Source organism: Schistocerca gregaria, chromosome X (assembly GCF_023897955.1).
Source record: "Schistocerca gregaria isolate iqSchGreg1 chromosome X, iqSchGreg1.2, whole genome shotgun sequence".
NCBI lineage: Eukaryota > Metazoa > Arthropoda > Insecta > Orthoptera > Acrididae > Schistocerca > Schistocerca gregaria.
The window spans coordinates 76824022-76840216 of record NC_064931.1 but is presented as its reverse complement, the minus strand read 5'-3'; the positions used below and the strand labels follow the sequence as shown (position 1 = coordinate 76840216).

The 16195-nt window shown below is 35.9% G+C and overlaps 1 long non-coding RNA gene across 1 annotated transcript; it reads left to right on the top strand.

The window, feature by feature from the left end:
* Positions 1 to 3: 3 nt before the first annotated feature.
* On the top strand, positions 4 to 14026 carry LOC126297551 (uncharacterized). Its single transcript, XR_007552541.1, has 2 exons — positions 4 to 365; positions 13734 to 14026. It is a non-coding gene; the product is annotated as an uncharacterized LOC126297551 (long non-coding RNA).
* The last annotated feature ends 2169 nt before the right edge of the window (positions 14027 to 16195 follow it).

Sequence of the window (16195 nt, the reverse complement as noted above, 5' to 3'; positions counted from 1 at the left end):
CGAATTTGAAGTCAAAGTATCCTATATTTGTTTATGTTAGTGACAATACCAAGGTTCAGGTTTTCAGGTGAATTACCCGGTGCAGTTAATTTATATTATTTGAGAAAAATAACGGTACTTGAAATTTGTTACGTGTAATATCAAATACCATATACTAGAGCACCATAAATGTGATGTTACATGCCTTTGAAGTTTGGCAAGTACTCACTAAAAAATGTGACTATATATGCACAAATTCAAGTGTGGCTTTGATTTTTCATTTTTATTATTCAGTGTTTAATTATGCTGGTGCTATGTTTTGTTTGAGAAATCGTGAACTTTCCTGTCACAGCTCGTGCCTGCACAAAAAAGAACACCTAAATCTGGTAATTGATACAAATAACTTTTATTTCAAAATAGTTTTGAGTCCAGTGTATATAATAAATCATTTACTATGTTACTTTAGGCCTATAGCCCCCTTTATTTACTTTTACATGATAATTTTGCTCGTGGAAATACAATTCTTGGCGAAACATTTATTTGTTGTTGTACAGTGCAACTTGTTCTGATGTTTCGAACTGATTTGTTATACTGACATGACAACCAAAACTGAACCACATCAGCAAGCAGAGTAAATATGTGCATACATCTCTCACAACTACTGTTTAATAAACTGTCAACATTAACATGAAACAAAGCATCAAAATCAGTATGTAAAAATATGATATAACGTGGGGCAAATAATACAGGTTAAAGAAAATTGCAAGGGAACAGTTTTATGGGAAATGACAATGAGATATGAAACGCTACTGGAATACTGTCGCAGGTTAGTGGAATCAGCAAGAACATACATTATCAGCTAGCGAACACTACACTGTATCTTCAGTAGTACATTCACAAGGACATTAGATATGTAATATCATTACAGTTTTTTAAGGTTAAGTCGTACATACAGGCACTTACATATTTATAGGTCCAGTTTGGTAAGGATGGGACAGGTGGTTGCGGTGGCCTTATGGAGAGAACCATCGTGGCATTGCCTGTTGTAATATAGGAAACTGCAGAAAACATAAATCAGGATGATTAGATGTAGATTAAAAGCTATGCCCAGTCTTTTTAAAATGGCTCAACTTCATCTCTAGTGTATAGTTTCATTCATAGACATAGTGAGTGAGCAAGCCCGAGGGAGTATGAAAAGACAGAAATGATGTGAAGGGAAATGACAGCTTTTAATCTCAAAGAGGCATGCCTAGCTAAAAACTGTATGAACAGCAGAATCTTGAGTGAATGTGGAAGAGGTTCAAAGTGCTTTTGAGTTTAGACTTCTCACACTCTGGCATTAGCACAGATTGGAAGAAAGGGGGAAATTTTATTTAGATGCTAACAAACAGCAGGATTGTTAACTAAGTTTAGAATGGAGAGGCTGAAGGTAATGTTCGTTTAATGAAAGGAGGGGTCAAAATAACATAAATTCCAGAGACACACAACACACATTAAGTTAATAATGCAAAAAAAAGTTTGCATACTACAGTCGGCTTTGTAGTGGCTTTACAAGTAATTGCAAATGTAAGTGACTGCAAGAAAGGGTGATGAAATCTGTGAGAGAATGATTGGAGACAAGGTAAATTAATCATAAAGTAGAAAATAACAGAGAATCAATAAGTTGGTGTCCGAAGTACACAAATAAGAACATTAGAGTATAGAGAAAAAAATGAGAGATCAAAGAAATAATATATGTTCCGTGACAGTCACTCATCTTTGAGGTCCTCACACTTGTTCAGTTGAAACTAAGTTTGCCAAGTGTGAGAAGTCAGGCTACTCTAAACAATGTCCCCTTATTACATGTACACATCTATCATGCATACTGCTAAAATAGGGCCAGTTCCTTTCCCAATATTGGCATTCTTTTGTCATGTGAGTAGTGTGTGTGTCAAAGCAGGGAACAGTAAAATATGGATAAGTAGTTTGGAGGACACAAAAGTTACAACAGGCTCAATGGATTATTGAGTGTGACCATATTGAAAACTGGATAGATGTGAGTTCTACATCTTGACAGGATGAGTTGTTGCAGTCTCTATGTTATGTTCAATCACATGTTAGCAAGATAGGTGTAGGAATGTTTGGGAGGCAATTTCACTTCATCCAAGAATAATTTTGTATGACCCAGGGCACCTATATATATTATTGTATTTGGCACAATATTTACAAATAGTTTCTAGATGACACAAAAAATGTGTGTATAAACATTTAACTTAGTCCAATGCAGATTTATCTGATTTGATACACATTTTAATGATATGCTATATGTAGCTCTCAGTTCTGTCATACCTTGTGTAATATGTTGATTGTATTCTTCATTTTTCATTGTGTATGTGACCAGCCTGATTCCTTAACATGTTCACACACAGATACAAATCCATACTTTAGTTTTACATGTTTTTGATTGGCAGGATGGAGTCAGATTGGCCACTGCATAATGTAAAAGGAAGGATACCAACAAACACATTGCACTGTGAGTGGAGGGGGGTGGAGGGATCAATAATTGCACTTAATACAGAATAAAAATATTTGTGCCTAAACAGATAAATCATTGGACTCTGTTACATTTTTATACACACACTTTGTGTGTATAAAAATATTGGAAATATTGTGTCAAATGCACAGACAAGATTTATGAAATTTATTCACAATTGTGGAATCTTTCTGACATTAGCAGCATTAGGTATGAAGATATTACCTGTTTGTGAGACATGAAAATTTGTGCCAGACTGGGACTTGAACCCAAATTTCCTTCTAATCCCATTCTTCACACATTGTTAAAACTAAGTATCTCTGCAAGAGTTAAATTTCAGTAGAATTAAACTGAGAACATAATAATCCTTACCCCAGACTGAACTAAGTGGTCTTATCTTTAAAGCATTCAACTAGCATTAGAAGGGAATGTGATTCAGATCACCATTTTCCCATATAGAGTTATGTTTTCCATGATTTACTAAAATGGTCAGTGTGAATCATATTATGGTAACTTAGAAAATCACACTGATTCCCTTCTCCCTATGAGCTTGTTGTTGACTGGGCATTAAACCACAAGTTTTCCTTCCTTAATCCCTATGTCAGCAGAACACTAAGTTTTTGTGAACAAACTGTTGTGTAAAACTTTTCATTAACATTGTTTGTGTTATGTAAGGTGTATTTTCTTGAAATCATTAAATTTAATATAAATATAGCCTAAGCTAAGTAGATGGCAAGTATTGTCTTACTGTAGTTCAGCCCTTTATTTTACATCCTGGACTAGATAAATGCATCTCAGTTTTGAAAGTCTTAATAGTATCTTCCTGTTCCATCTTGTTTTGGTTACATGTTGTGTTCAGTCACTGACATTACTTGTTATCACATTTAAGCCCTCTTCTCCATATTTTGTAACTTGACAACATTTTTTATAACATCCATCGTAGGGATCTTCCCTGTGTTCGTAATTGTGTGGTTACGTAGTGTACTATATATCTATTTTTCTGTAAACTGCCTATATGCTCCTTAAAAGAAAATTGATTGCCTATAATATCATATCAGATATGTTAAATGAAGGAAACTGTAGAATTTAAAAGCATGTGAATATTGCAAGTGTGTTGTAAATATACCGTTGGGTGCACAGGAAAACAGCCACGGGGCAGCACGTTAATATGACAGTTTGTTCTTGACTTGTTTTTATGCATAGTATCTTACCTAAATTTTGTTGGCTTTTGTGAATTATAGACTAATTCAAAAAATGACAATGTTGCACCTGGACTGTTGTGAAAAAATAAATCCAGGCAGAATATCTTGTTTCAGAAGTAATGCAGAACTGTGAACCTTTGTAAAAGAAGAAAGAATATTGACTTAGTGTTTTCAATGGTACTATGTCATGGGTTCTTTACAATTCATAACTTGCATTGCCTTCGTAGCTCTGAAATTTTCTATCTTCTATGATGGACTTGCAGTGCAAGAGAATGCAATAAGTCGTTCATTGCAGTTGTTCATCATTTTCCCAGGCATTGTAAGTGCAATGGTAGTGGTTTCTTTTCATATCATGGTCTTTATTATCAAGTGGTTCCAAGGAATTGTGCTTTGACTTTATCTTTTTATGTGTCACCAAAGGGGAAAAAGTCACTGGATCAAATCAAGGTGATTGGACGAGTTAAATGAGGTCATCACACAGAGAGAACAGATTACCCGTTAGCCATGAGAGATTAACAAGAAGTTTGAGCTCTGGTTCCACCCTGTTGACGTGATACTCCCACTTCAGATTCATCTAATTCCATACTGTATCACAATAACAATACAGTGTCACAGCTACAGTCACATGTTGTTTGCAGCAGGTACTTGTTAAGATCATAGAGTTTTACTACTACTCGGTACTATGTTTACGGTGTCACGAAGATGAAAATGTGCATTTCTATATACAGGGTGTACCAGGAGGAATGGTCAGTGTCAGGGATACGACAAGGATGCTCATTTGAAGCAAAAAACTTCATACCAAGATATGCCCTATTCTGTATTGTTTCTGAGATAGATCACATTTAATGTATATTTGTTTTTGGGCTAGTGCACACAAATATGTGTCTTACCCACCCAACCTCTTTGTTGTTTTCAACCTCTTTGCTCAGGGATGCTTTTCTGCCATTAAACTAGCCTGTTGAATGTGCAGTTGTTTTGTGAGTGAAGTAGTGTGAGGGACTGAGAGTGTCTCAGAAAAGCATCGGTTAACTGTGTTTGTACATGTGCTAGCTAAAATGTTACACGTTTATACTGATGAAGAATATGTGATTGTAGTGCTGCTGCTACAGTCGAAGAATACTGTTGGCACTTTCAGATATCTCGAATTCCTGATCATAGAGTGTTCGGCAGAGTTTTCAGCATATTGTGTGAAACAGTTGTTCTTCCAAGTTCCCATTATTCTTCAGAATGTGTAGTTCAACCACTTGTGGAGGAATAGCAACACGTTGATGAAATGGTACAGTGTAGTTCTGTACATTAAATGTATTCTGTCTTGGAAACCATTTGGAATAGGGCATATGTCCACATGAAGCTTTTTGCATTAAGTGATTGTTCCTGAGTATTGACCGTTCTCCTGATCCTGTGTATAGAGATAATGTAACTATTGTACATACATACATTCATTCGTTAATACTTGTTCAATAGATCATGAATACAACATTTCATGATTATGTGGAACGTGTCACTCTAACATAAATTTTCTTTACACAATACTTTTTCTTTTTTTTACACTTCTTCTATATCTTTTGCTTATTTCTTGTACTGACATCATTTAGTAGTGATACATACTTAGCTATTGGTGTAGCATTTTTTCAACTTCTCAAATCTCAGTAGTAGGCCTATGCTTCATATCAGAATGCATCAAAGATTACCTGAGTCATGCTTTCACCATCAGAACATTTATTGGTATTCCAATGTTTAGAAAGTTTTCATTTTAATGTTAACACAGTAGCTCTTATTTTGAAACCCATATCATAAATGTGAACTGGGAAACAGTTTTTAAGTGTTAATTGAATGTTCTTTGTGTCCCAGTTGCTTGAAATATGTTTTGACAATGTGTCAGTGGTGCTTTCAGGGCCAATTACTTGAATTAAGTGAAATTAGTAACATCTAACAGCTGCTCCACCTTCTCAACTTGAACAGAGATCACCCAATATGTGTACTTTATTTCTGATGCCTCCTGTATATACTTTGCCTGGTTTCTATAAAATTGTGTAGGTATTTTCCTTATAGTGAATATTATACTTTTCGTCATTCACCTGAACCATCGGTTTTCAAACTTAGTCAGCCTTAGAGATGATATTTCTATTTTTACTAGACAGTATTGTCACATCAAAATCACAATCAAGTCTAAATATGAGGTCAGGGTCACCAGTGAAATGCAACACTTAGAACTGAAAACATATTTATTACCAACATCAACATACAGCTAGAACAGAACTGATTTCCAGAGAATGCTATATTATCTACACAAATATCAAATATTCCACCAGCTAGTATTTATACAACCATTGAATATTCCAGATATAAAGCCATTACAAACATAAGCTATGTCAAGAACCTTCCAGAAATGATAAATACGAAATAACAAATAATTGGTGCTGGTTGTCCAGACAGTGATGTTAACCACTTCACCACATTAAATGCACTGGAGTTCATGCCAGTGTATAGTTTTGTCACCAAAGGTATTCTTATCAGTGATTTGTTTAAGTTCTTTTTTTTTTTTAAAGAAAGATGTAGAACAGTCGCTTGTATTATTTAATTCGTCTCCTGGTCAATAAGTTCACTTCAGTGCAACCACCACAGAGAGATACTGTTAAAAAGCGTGGCAGTATCTGCTTCATGTTCTGAATTTTCAGGCATTCATGTAATATAAACACTAACAACTGTGTATCTTGACCTTCCACACTCAGTAATAGCTTATGGTACCTCTTTCTGTGAGTTTTTCACAAAAAATTTCTTATACAAAAAATAAAAAAGTAATGATGAGTGTGTCAATGTAGCCAGCCACCCAACATATTTTTCCAAGGACTTAGTAAACTGCCAGTCCTCTGTATTTCTATTCTAGAAACACAATCATTTGGGAAAAAAACAACCCTCAATACTTTTGCAACAAATGAAGAAATCCACAAATGTGAGACACAAACCAAATCAAATCTTCATCTGGTGAGCCGAAGATTAAGCAGAGGGTAGGATAGAGTGAGAAGTATGGGCAGCTTCCTCTTCAACAAATTACCCCTATTGATCAGATAGAAAGCAGTACATGTACGATGCAAGTAAAGGAAATGCCAGTGTTACATACAAGTTTTTATTCTGTTGACAAGTACCTGAAGGCAAACTTGAATTAACTGTATGATGTGGTTCTCTCCCCCAAATAATTTAAATCATAAGAAAACTGTGTAAAAAAGCTCATTGTCCAGGCTGTGAAGGCCCAAGGGGTGTCTACTGGCTGCCATGTCTTGCGCTGCCTTGCAGCATCATGCGGTATGTAGGGTCATGTGATCAGCACACCACTCTTCCAGATGTTTTTCAGACCATGGAGCCACTACTGTTCAGTCAAGTGGCTCATTGATTGGCATCAGGAGGCTGAGTGCACTCTGTACTAGTCCTCCCACCAAGGAAAAATCCTTGGCAGTACCAGAAATCGAACCTAGGACCTCGGTATGGCACCTATGCTGACCACTCAACTATGGTGGTGGACAAGAAAACTATTTCCTCAATATATTATGTACACAGTGGTCAGCAGTGGATATATTTTCTTTTTATTTTTGAATCTTGTTCTAATCATAATATTCAAGCTGTTCTGTAAGTTGAACAGTTGTTTCACTATGAGAAGCATAGACAAAATAGAGAATAATATTTATGTATTTATATCTATGATAGTCTTTGAATGTATTTGCATGTATTGATTATATTTTTGTATATCCATATAGCCACTGTGTGTTTTGTCATTTTTATCTCTCATAGCCACTCATTTGTGGTATGATATTTGTGAAGAATTTTGATGTCAGTTTTCATTTATTAGGTGTTTAAGGGTAGAGGTACTTCAAAAAGACTTTGTGTTTGGCTGGCTAAATGTGAGGACTGTAATCCCAGGTTTCAGGATTAAAATACTTGTAGGTCATAAGATTTTTCTCATGAAATTATAGCAATGAAAAACTTTGTTATCGATAAATGTCTCCACTTTAAACTGTGGAATTTTTCATAACTGGCTGGCAGAGATGTGAATAAAGACAAAAACCTATTATCTTTAGTAGCACAGTGCCATTCAGACCACCATATCTGTTGGTAGCTAATAAATAGTAATAATAATCATAATAACTTTGGCAGATGTCGCTCTTTTAATGTGATTTATTTGTTGTGAGACTGTTAAAGTCTGTGTGACGTGTTAAGTGATTGGAGTGACAGATTTTAGTGAAAAGGTTCAAATTGCTGACACATTACCATGGGAAATACCACAGAAATTGTAAAGAAATGGATTAGAAAGTGAGGTGACACAATAAAATGCTTTGAGTGAAAATATGATTGAGACTATGTAATTTTTCCATGTCTCAAATTGTTGAGCAGAGTTATGGATGATGAAATAAATAACCAATACCATGAGAGTAATGTGTGTAATTGAATGTAGCAGAAATTAAGCAGTACTCTCAAATTAAAATGATGTAGGTTTTTTAACTTTAGCAGTTATACAAATAAGAAATACTTGTAGAAAATTATAATGAAAAAAGTATCAATTCAGGAAAAAGTGGAGGAATGTATGTAAAAACTAGGGTAAAACTGTAAGTATTGAGAATAGAAAAGCAGAGGCCAAATTTACTAAAATTTAAAGTAACACTGGAAATTTTCAAATGTACAATTATATAATTCCATTTCAAACAGGTTACAGTCATAAATTGACAGAGAAATGAGTGACATGTAGCATTGAAAGACAATACTGTTATTTGTTTATCATGTGACAAGCATGCAGTGAAAATCAAAGTTAAGTGCGTAGGTTATATTTTAATGTCCGATGAATGTCATGGTCATTAGAGATGGAATGTAGACAAGGAAAGTGAAGGATATCAGTGTTTTCAGATTCAAGTAACCCACCAGGCATTGGCTTTATATGAATTAAAGGAATCTAAGTATTAATGTTATGACAGGAATTTTATCGTAGCTTCACCCAAAGGTGGGTGTATTCAGGAGGAACAGGAATCAAATCCCCAACATGGCCATGCAGATTAGGCTTTTGTTGTTTTCCTAAATCAGTTAAGATGAAGGCTGGGATGGTTCTTTTGTAAAGAACACATCTTATTTCCTTCCCCACCCAAGGCCATTTCCAGCATGTGCTCAGTTGATCCCTTATTTGCATTAACATTTTCTTCGAGTACTTCTTATTTGATCTCGGTAATTAATTTTCCATTATGGGTGGATAAAGGTCCCTAATTGATAATATTTTCTTTGGTGAAGTCCAAAGCAAGAAAATAACTGTTTACCCAGCAACAAATGCTTTCTCTGATCATGATGAACAGTTAGGATAAATAACAGTGTGTCTTAAAGTATGGATAGTCCCTCAGTGGAAATCAGTGAGAATAATTAATGACTCCAGCACAAATGTTTTTAAGAATAGTGTAAAAGAGATGGCCTCAGTTGCAATTTGTAATGAACAAAATGCTAACACAAAATTTAATCTATTTAATGTTAAATTCATATAATTATATGAAAATAGCTTTCCACATAATCAATCATAAAGGACATTATCAGCCATGTAAAATATTATGAATGACTAGAGGCATTAAAGTATCTTGTTTCTCACACATGTAAACAATCTTCCATTCAGCAGACAACAAGCAGAATTATTTCTTTTTGGAGAGGACACTAGTTTTGTAATCAATCCAAGCATACATACACAAACAAAAGAAATGGTAGACAGTGTTCTTAAAATAGCATTGACTGTTTTTCTGTGAATGGTCCCACCCTCAATTGTAAAAAGTCACAACATTTAGTTCTGCATATTTATGGGTACTACACCAATGATAAGGGTAACACATTGTGAGGAAATAATAAGTAGGATGGAAACTTCAAAATTCATATATGTCCATATTGATGAGAATTTAAATGGAAAAAAGTTGACATATTTTATTTATTTTCACTCAGTAATGCCATATGGAATAATGTTCTGGGGTAACTCACCTATAACAAAGAAAGTGCTCTGTGCCTGAAAACATGCTGTAAGGATGCTGTGATGCTCATCCATAACCATCTTATAGACATCTGCTTAATGAGTTGGACATTCAGTCTACTGCTTCATAGTATATTTATTCCCTCATTAAGTTTGTTATAAGTAATTCTCCACAGTTCAAAAGGAACAACAATGTATTTAATTAAAGTACATGAAGGAAAAAGACAGTCATTACACAACATATGAATAATAATAATAATAATAATAAAAACTTAGAAATGTTCAGCACATAACCGCATTTACAAATTAATTTGTGATGTGAATGTAGAATAACTCGTTCAACAACATTACGATTTGTCATGCAGAATGATCCACGGAATGTAAAAGTAACAAACTAACTGCTTCTAATGCTATCATTGTCAAGACAGTGCTAAAGTCTAATCATTATCTTATTTTTCCAAATGTGGGACCAGTGTCTTAACTCATACCATGTTACTCAATAATGAAAAGAGAGAGGTATTGATAACGAATAAGTAAAAAGGCTGTTACAGCCAGAGTTGCAGTCTTGGGAGTTAAGATTGATAATCACTAGAAATATCAGAGGTTGCTTGAATTAAACTATGTACTTCAGCCACCACAGTATGCTCTGGCCACACTGTCACAGTGTTGTGAACTATTTGTCTGGGTTTTTGGAGACTTAACCTTCACCCATATGAGTAGGGTACTTATGTAAGTTTCATAACCACTACATACCATGTTATCATGCTGAATGTTTTAGGTGTGTTGAATCAGTACCAATTTTCATGGAAACTCTTTGCCGCAGAAGTGTAGGAATGTGGCGATATTCTCCTGTGGCATAAGTGGAGAAATGTACTAAGAATCAGTTGCAGGGGATACTGTGTATATGTGTATCCATGGTTTTATTTCTAGGGGGGTTCACAGTTTGATGTTGTCCCCCTCTCTCCTTCCCCCAAAAATACGTCTTGCTGTCCACCACTTTTAATTTGCTACAAATGTGTATGGTTTTAATATTAATTATTATAGTTTAGAATTAATAACTATAAAATGTTGTAATAATAATAAAATTGTTTAATAATGGTATAATACGTAAACTGTTTATATTATTATTATTATTATTATTATTATTATTATTATTATTATTATTATTATTATTTGCTTAATGGAATACAGCATCCAAAAAGCATTTGTCTGAAAACTTTGGAAATATATCTACCATCAAATTGACTTAAGAAGTGTAATAGCAACAAACTCTCACAAATTTCACTATCGGCTTACACAAAATAAAATTGAAATGTGCACCTGCTGTTATCAGTATTTCATTTGGCAAAGAGTTCTCGGGCTTCCATCCGGGTGGTGGTGTCTTCAAACTGCGACGTTTCGACGAGTGACATACTCATCATCTTCTGGCGAAGTGCCGAGACTTTGCAGATGCCGGTCCCTTTATACCTGCGGTATAAATTTACATTTGATTTTGCTGTACTACCATAAAAGGTACATGGATGTGTCAGATGCCTGTCAATCACAAAGTTATGTTGTTTGAGTTATAAATGTTACTTGCTTCTTTGTACACATTTGGTTGTACAAAATGGAACTACAATATTGAAATAGGGCACCTTAAGTGCCAGAATACAGATAGTTTACTGTTCCATCCAAAGCCATCTTTCTCTGTATAAGGATACCACTGTTCTTGACTCCGTGGTGCTGACAGTGTGCATCCATAATTTCCTCAATGTTACCCCAGTGATGCCATTGGAGTGTAACAACATGTATTCTAAAGCATCTGAAGAATTAATTATTGTCAATATTTACTTGAGACATAAAGTGTTGGGTTTACTACCCCAACACTGATCTGTTCGATGTGGCATGCACTTGAGGGATAGTCAACAACAGCTTTAGTACCTTGTACTGAGGTTAGCAAAAGTGATAGGAGTAATAGGGATGGGCAGTTTATTACTACATACTGTGGTGCATGCAGTGTGGCATAGTAGTTAGTGTCACTGTCTCGCATGCTGTGAGGTCATGAGGTTGAACCTGACCACCACCAATTATTTATTTAGTATTTAGCATTGTGGAATATTCCCACTTCTGCTGTAGTTTCATGAAGTTCTGATAGGTGGCAGTGCTGTTCTGACTGTCACTGGTGTCTGTAAAAGTGCTTTCAGTGCTAAGTGTTGTATTTCTTTGATGACCCTGCTTTTGGATTGGACCTGATTGTGGTTACGGTGAGACATTGTTTGGTCTCCTTCACCGTGGATCCAGTCAGACAATGTGAAAGCTCTCATGTAAACTGACAGAAACTGGAATGCAAATAGTACAACTGTCCCAAGGTTCGTACATTAGGATTCCAATGGATCCCTAATCAGCAACAAGTCAGATTATTTTGTGTTGTGAGCAACCACAGCCAGATGTTCACATTTTTATAAGAATGCAGAAACACCGCTCTGGTTGTAGAAAGATTTTTATTAAAATCATGACAGGTTTCATGCCATTTTAGGTGCATTCTCAGGTGATAGAAATTGTGCCATAGAAATTATCAAATTGGAAAACAATGTGAAGCAGACAAGGAAATATTTCAGGACTCTACTCCATTGTACTGTGGAGTACTAATATCAGGTTTACAGCTGAAACAAGATGAAATATATATGACATTTTGCAATAAGAAGTTGAAGATGCCATTTTAAACAAAGGTTTTTGTATTCCAGTTAATGCATTGTTCTTTCATAAAAAAAATGGGAACACATCCACTGTTTCCCTGATCCAGCAAAAGGAGAATTATTGTTCCTGGATGATGAAAGAATTCAACAGCTCACCATTACATGCAGCTGTAATTCCAGACTAAATAAGGTTATATTGTTCGAAGAATTTGACTGGAATGGATGGAATCAGTATGCGTATATTTTGAAGCGTATTGTTGGAGGTAGGCGGGTGACTGTAAATGTAAAGAATAAAGCCAATCTAATTGCTATGTCCATGAGTCGCGAGATACCGGTGCTCATTTCAGTGAACAGGTGAGTGAATGATGCAAGGTGGGAAGACTGAATGCGATTGGGACTCTAACTCATTCCGGAGTCGAGCAGTGGGGCAGACGGACAATTGACCCGACACACCAAGAGCAAGACAATGTTAAAATGAAGTGTGATGGATCTTTGGCTCAATGCTGTCAACAGATCCAGTACATTGACAGTCCAAAATGGGACAAAGAGAGAAAACCAAAATCAAAACAAAGTCACCGGCTAGTAGTCAATAGCACAGTGTCGATAGAAAGTGAGCACTATCGGATGAAGTACATGACTGAGCCGAGATGCAGTGGTATTTATGCCAGCCACAAGGGACACTATTGGCTGGTGTATATCATCATGGTGAGAAGGTGGCACACTCACTGGGCAGGTCCAGCGCTACGGCGACACTGCCCTTTATCATCCATTGAGATCCATTTGTTCCAGCGGGCATTCAACTTCCGCGCAAACCAATACCAGACTACAATTGCACAGTGCGATCTCATGATCAATCAAATTAGGTGTATGTAGGTGACGAGGTATTATTAAATTGGTTGAATGTTGGGCATGTGAATTTCCACCTTTCACAGTGTTTATTTTTTAAGTCAAGGAGAATGGATTCGCCATAAGAGAGTAAAGGGACCTCATGCGAATGTCGCAACTTTGTCAGAAGATGAGAATGAGACATCATGGTCTATTCAAGACACAAACATCATAACGTATATGTATGATAACTTATCCACATTTCAGCCCAGTTGTGAAGTGGATCACACGATTTACTAAAACTTTTAACGTAGAGTTTAAGTATGGTGATCAGGCCTTTGATACGTATGCTGTAAACTTGACTAGGCGTTAAGAATATTACATTGAAGATAAAGTTTTTTAATGTGCCAGAAGGTGAACATATATGTTTACAGGACACATTCATGAATTGAATATATTTCTAAGGAGGCTCAGGTTCCTAAAATTATATATGAAAAACAAAGGTCTATAGAAACCTAGAATTGCATCTTGTAACAAGTTTGTTAAATTCTCTGTTCTAGTGGCATGCCTTGGTGTTACGTACAGTGGAAGGAAGCATTGTGCATTCAATAAATATTGAAAACCTAAAAAAGTTGTTGATATTGACAGTGTATCTATTGGATAGTGTTTGAAAAACTATGTGAAGGAGACAGTAAGGTATTTCAGAATTCTAATCTATTGTACTTTGGAGTACTAATATCAGGTTTAGATCTGAAGAAAGATGATAAGTAACAGAAGTGAAATATCTGTCATTTATTGTTAAGACTACAGTATGTATTATATTTTGTAATAAAAAATTGAAGATGATTTTAAATCAAGTTTTTTGTATGTCAACAGATGTCTGTGTTTGCTTTCGTGTATAAAAATTGGGGGTGATATCCACTACTTCCCTCATTCAGTGCAAAGAGCATTCCTGTGCCCGTATGACGAAAAAATTTAACAGGTCACCATTACTTTGTATGGCAACAAGTTTAATTTTACTGCAGCAAAGTTATTTGTGGAGGAATTGTAGTAATTCAAGCATAATGTTTATGAACTATTAGAAGTGTTTAGGGAAGTGTACATATATTATTTACATATTTCCAGTGGTGGTAGGTGTCAGCATCAATATTTCAATATTAGCATTGGATTGATGAGACCACTGTGGTATATATATTAGGTTGGTGCATGAGCTCATAGCATTTTCCCATAAGTTTAATCAATACATCAGGTACACATAACAGAGAATTTGGTCATTAGTAGCATATTCTCCTTCTTTATTTAACCCAGTCTGCCAATGCTGGGATAACTTGTTGAGTCTGTGAAAGCAGAAATCACATGGTTTTGAGGCAAAGAACTCGTTAAGCCATTTTGGAGTGCATTTTCATCTGGAAAAAGAAGTTCCTTGAAGGTTGTTTGATAGTATGTGGAAAAAAGATGAAAATCTGAGGGCACAAGATCAGGTGAATAAAGTGGGTACAGAATGACTTCCCAATTCAACTAAATATAATTTTTTTTGTCAGTTTAGCAGAATATGGGCAGCTGTAATCATGGAATAGCATCACTCTACACAGTCTTTCTGGTGGTTGTTGTTGAATTGTGTCTCCAAGAGGTCCAGGTGTTAATAAATGTCAGCAGTTATGATTAGGTCTTGGGGAAGCACTTTGTAGCGCACCACACCATCGATTTTCCGTCAGATCCATAATATTATCTTTTGTGGATGTGCGTAGGTCTTTATATGGGGAGTTGCTGCTAATTTTGGACTCAACCATTCCTTTATTTTGTTTATGTTAGCGTAAAGACACCATTTCATGCCACTGGTAGTGACAGGGGATAGAAATAGTTGGTGTTGTTCATGAGTCAGTTGATGATGAGCAAGCAAATACATATATGGCCACACACAGATTTTTGCGATTTTGGCTTGAAGCATGTGGTAGCCATACACCCGATTACTGAACCTTCCTCATTGCATTCAAATGTCGCACAGTGGTGGAATAGTCACGGTTCATCACATTTGCCAGTTCTTGAGTGCACTAACGTGATCATTGTGGATTAATGCATTTAAATGTTCTTCTTCAAGCCCTGAAAGTCTTCTTGAGTGTGGAGAGTCATTAATGTCAAAATGATCCTCCCTAAAGTGAGAAAACTGTTTTCTTGCCATGCTCTATCCAGTGGCATTACACCCATACAGGGCACAAATTTTTCTGGCTGCCTCTGCTGCTGCCAGCCCTCTATTGAACTTGAACAAAAGAATATGTCAGAAATGGTCCAATTTCTCCACTTGGCATTCCATTTTCTAGCATCCACAGCTCCACTCACTATCTTAAAAAAAAAAAAAAGTAAACTCAGACAGCAACTGTGAACCACAAACAAAAAATGACAGTCAATAAATCAACTCATAGGAACCAGAATACCAACATGCAAATTAGATGTGTGATTTGTATAGAGACAGATTAGTTACAGGAGCATTTTGTTGCATTTTGTTGGTTGGTTGGTTGATTGATTGATTGATTTGGGGGCAGTGATAAAACAATGAGGTCATTGGTCCCATCAGATTAGGGAAGGATGAGGAAGGAAGTCGGCCATGCCCTTTCAAGGGAACCTTCCTGGCATTTGCCTGAAGTGATTTAGGGAAATCACGGAAAACCTAAATCCGGATGGCTGGACACAGGTTTGAACAGTCATCCTTGAGAATCCGAGACCAGTGTACTAACTAGTGTCACATGGCTTGGTGAACATTCTGTGTTTCACGTTATGCACAATGGTGTCTAATACATGACCCACCCATGGTTATACCAAAACCATGCTGGAAATCATTGACCGACATTAGAAGTTTACAACAATGTAGTCATTAAGATTGCCAAACATCAGATGCCTATGAAAGTTCAATTCCACCAGCTATAGATAGTTAATGGGACATGCAGCTGTCATAACTGCCAAACTACCTGTTTCCTTCCCCAGTACCATTTGCTGAGGAATAATGCATTAACAGTTTACAACAGTG